This window comes from Chrysochloris asiatica, unplaced genomic scaffold, assembly GCF_000296735.1.
Source record: "Chrysochloris asiatica unplaced genomic scaffold, ChrAsi1.0 scaffold00401, whole genome shotgun sequence".
In the NCBI taxonomy this organism is placed as follows: Eukaryota; Metazoa; Chordata; class Mammalia; order Afrosoricida; family Chrysochloridae; genus Chrysochloris; species Chrysochloris asiatica.
Window position 1 is genome coordinate 841,450 of NW_006408919.1, and position 4,768 is coordinate 846,217.

Sequence of the window (4,768 nt, forward strand, 5' to 3'; positions counted from 1 at the left end):
GGACCTCTTCAATTCTTCCATTTGCTTCCAATGCCACATTGTTGTTGTTATGTGCCTTGGAGTCAGTTCCGACTCATAGCGACCCTGTACGGAGTTCTCTGTCAATGTATAATTGTAGCCATTTCTGTATTACCTTTAGCAAAACTTTACTTGTATGGGATATGAAAAAGATCGTCCTATGATTTCCTCATTCCGTTGGGTCACCTCTCATTGGAAAGGCACAAATACAGATCTCTTCCAATCAGTTGGCCAGATAGTTGTCTTCCAAATTTCTTGGCAGAGATGAGTGAGTGCCTCCTGTACCACTTCACTTTTTGAAAGATTTCAATTTTTATGCCATCAATTCCTGGTGCCTTATTCTTTGCCAATTCCTTCAATGCACCTTGAACTTCCTCCCTGAGCATCATTGGCTCTTGATCATATGCTACTTCTTGTAATGGTTGAACATTAACCATTTCCTTTTGGTACAGTGACTTGTGTATTCCTTCCATCTTTTCTTGATGCTTCCTTCATCATTCAATAATTTGCCCAGAGAATCTTTCAATAACAAAAGTTGAGGCTTGAATTTTTTTCTTCAGTTCCTCCAGCTTGAGAAATGATGAGTGTGTTTTCCTTTTTGATTTTCTGATTCCAGATCTTTGCACATTTTATTGTAATATTTGGATTTAACTTCTCAAGCTGGTCTTTGAAATTTTATATTCACTTCTTGGACCTCCTCATTTCTTCCATTGTCTTTAACATCTCTACGCTGGAGAGCAAGTTTCAGTGTCTCTTTTGACATCCATTTTGACCTTTTCCTTCTTTCTTGTCTTCTCAATGGCTTTTTACTTTCTTCATGTATGATGTTCTTGATGTCATCCCACAACTGTTCTGGTCTTCAGTCTTTCGTGTTTAATGTATCAAATCTCTTCTTCAGATGATCTCTAAATTCAGGTGGGATACTTCTAGAGCTCCTTAATACACAAATAGTTTTATTATTTTTTTGGGTGTTAGATTTCAGAAAAATATTTATTCTGGTTCCTGACCTAATTTGTAGGCTTCTTAATTTCAGATACTCTGCCATAAATGAAAATTTATTCAATTACTTCTTATACTATTGAAAGTAGTTAATTAATTGTCATATTAGATAACACACATTTATTGAGTAGCAATTATGTATCAGCTCTGTTTACAGGATACAGATATGAAGAGAGTGGTCACAGTCCCTTCTATAGTTCCAGAGTTTATAAACCAATGGTTTCCCACACATTTTAAAGTGAGAATCTCCTAAATTTCTCATGTTTTAATTATGATACAAGCTAACTTGCCTTGCTGGACAATAGGAATTAAGAATGGCTTTGAATGTCTAAAAGGTCCTGATAGTGCAGTGGGTTAAGCATTGGGCTGCTTACTGAAAGGTTGATGGTTTGAATCCACCAGCCACTCTGTAGGAAGAAGATGAGACAATCTGCTTCCAGAAAAATATATAGCTGTGGAAACCCTATAGAGCAGTTCCAGTCTGTCCTATAGGTAACTGTAAGTCAGAATCAACTTGACAGCAGGGTTGGTTGTTTTTGTTTTTGTTTTTCAATACATAGCCAACTCCCTCAAAAATAACAAAAATTAAAGAAACACATTGCCTTCAAGTCACTTCTGACTCATGGCAACCCTGTAGGACAGAGTAGAACTGCTCCCTCTGCTTTCTGAGATTGTAAATCCTTACAGGAGCTGGCAGTCTCATCTGTCTTCATTGGAGCAGGTGATGAGTCACAACCACCAATCTTGCAGTTAGACACCCAACACTTAACTCACTATGTCATCAGGGTCTCTGCCACCAAGAATTATTGCTGTTGCTAGTGTCATCTAGTTGATTCTGACTCTTAGCAACCTTAGAGAGAGTTTCCGAGGAGTGGCCAGTGAGTTTGAACAACCTTGTGATTCAAATGAACTTGCAATCCAGTGTTTATCTTACATAACCAGAAAACCAGAACTAGAAGGACTATGAAGAAGATGGAGTATATCTGTGAATTATTTCCATATCAGTAGTGTCTATACAATACACTATTTTATGAGTATCTTGTATATTTTGCATTCTATCAATTTCTGGAGCCTTGCACTTCTTCCCTCAATATCATTGGTTCTTGAGCATAAGGTAACTTTTGAAATGGTTGAATATAACCATTTCTTTTTGGTATAGTGACTTTGAATAGTTTAAAATTAGGAAAGATATGCTCTAGGGTAGTATTCTTTCATAATACTTACTCAGTCTGTAGTATTCTTTCATAATACTTACTCAGTTTCTCAGCACAGAATCTGAGAAACTGGATTATATGAAGAAAAACATGGCATCAGAATTGGAGGAAGACCCATGAACAACTTGTTATATCTAAATGATTCAACCTTGCTTTGCTGAAAGCAAAGAGGTTTTTAAATACTTACTGATTAGAGATCAAAGACAACAGTGTTCTTCTGTATGGGTTGCACTTCAATGTAAAGAAAAACAAAATCCTCACCTCTGGACTAATAAGTAACATTAAGATAAATGGAGAAAAGATCGAAGTTTTCAAAGACTTCATTTTGCTCAGATCAACCATCAACACTCAGGGAAGCAACAGTCAAGAAATCAAATGACAATTTGTATTAGGCAAATCTGCTGCACAGGAAGTCTTCAAAGTGTCCTAGAGTTAAGATGTCAATTTTGAGGATAAAGGTGTGCCTGACTCAAATCATGGCATTACCAATAACCTCATATGCATGTGAATGCTGGACAGTGAATAAGAAAGACTATGGAAAAAATGATACATTTGAGTTATGGTGTTGGAGAAGAATATTAAAAGCACCATGAACTACCATGAGGACAAACAGATATGTGTAGGAAGAAGTACAGGCAGAATGTTACTTGGAAATGAGGATGTCAAGATTTCATCTCTCGTACTTTGGACATATTATCAGGAGGGAGGGACCAGTTCCTGGAGAAGGACATCAGGCATCATAAAGTAGAGTGTCAGAGAGACAGAGGATGACCTGCAATGAGATGGATTTCCACAGTGGCAGCAGCAGTGGACTGAAGAACACTAATTATGAACTTGGCACAAGACTGGGTAGTCTATCATTGTCCATAATGTCACAATGGCACCTAACAATAGCAACATGTTGTGTATTCCAAAACCAAAACAAACAACACATGTGGTAGGCCCTTGAAATTCAAAGTTAACACCTGTAGTTGTTCCAGTATTCATTTGAGGTCCTACTAGTCATTGACTAGCAGCAATTCATCGTATTGCTAAAAACCTATTCTGAATCACCCAGGTCAAAAATATGGATATGGAAGAGAATATTTTACCAGAGAATAATGGATGAGGAAGAGGCTGTGACAGTGTAGCTGAAAGAGAAAGTGAACTGGCAGTGTGAGGGTCTCCCAAGTCATGAGATTCACATTACTTATAACTCAAGGAGTGACACACAATGTGTGTGTTTGTTTGTGGAAATGCCATAGTTGACATTTTAAGATATTTTAAGCTGGCAAACTTGGAGATTCATGAAGCATTAAATATTTATTCCATATGAGCATCAAGATTTTACTACACTGAATATACTATTTTGGGGAAATCTTTACTCTTCAGTATTTGTTCTTTCATGAACAGAGTGTAATTGAAACAATCACCAGAAACATCTGTATTATACCATAAATCTACTTGATAATTTGAAATTATTACAATTTCATATTTAAGATGCACAATAGCTCAAAGAGGTAATAATATATATATTTTTTAATCTCTGTTTTCCCAAAAGAAATGTTATCTATGATAAAGTGATCTGGACTACTTTAAGGAAGTGATGTTTTTGTTGTGTGCTGTTGAGTCAGTTTTGACCCATAGAGACCATATTTAGGGTTTTCCAAGGAGTGGCTCGAGGATTTGAACCTCTAACCTTGCAATTCAAATGGACGTTGAGGTCCAATGCTTTAACCTACAGTGCCACATATAAGAAATATGCAAACATTACATAATAAATGATTAAATTGCAAATCAATACATTAATTGTGGAAAAGATACAATCCCTTGTTATCAGAGTTGTAGCCACATTGTCAGTGGCCAAACTTACAACCCTGTGATAATACACACAGGCACACGTGGTGGTTATGTGCTGTGGAGTCAGTTCTGACTCATAGCAACCCTGCATAGGGTTTCTGAGGCTGTAAATCTTTACAGGAGCAGAAAGTCTTATCTTTCTCCTGTAGAATGGCTGATAGTTTTGAACTACTGAACTTGAGGTTAGCAGCCTGGACACAGAAAACTCTGTATGAAATAACAAATTTAAAATTTGGTTAATTAAAAATACGAGAATCATTATTAATAAAAATAAAACCTCTCTTTTTGACAATCTTCAAATCATCCTATGGCTTTCATTTGTTTTGTTTTTGTTTTTTTACATCACATATGTAAGAAGAGATGATGAGTTATAGTGAAAAGAGTTCCTTTATGTGGTGCTTTGCATAAATTATTAAGAAAAATAATGTGAGAGATTTTTTTTTTTTCTCGCTTAATCCCTTAGTAGTTAACTTTGTCTTAGAGTTTGTACTCTACGGGGTTGTTAGTTTTGTTCAAGTGATAGGCATTTCTTGGGCAGGATATAAACAATTTATTTTTATTTTATTTTATTTTGAGGTTTTTATTGTGGATTGAGTGGAAGTTTACAGGGCAGATTATCAGTTTTACATTCAACAAATCATACACCTTGTTTCATTACAATGATTATAATCACCTCTATACAAATCAGGCTGTGAACC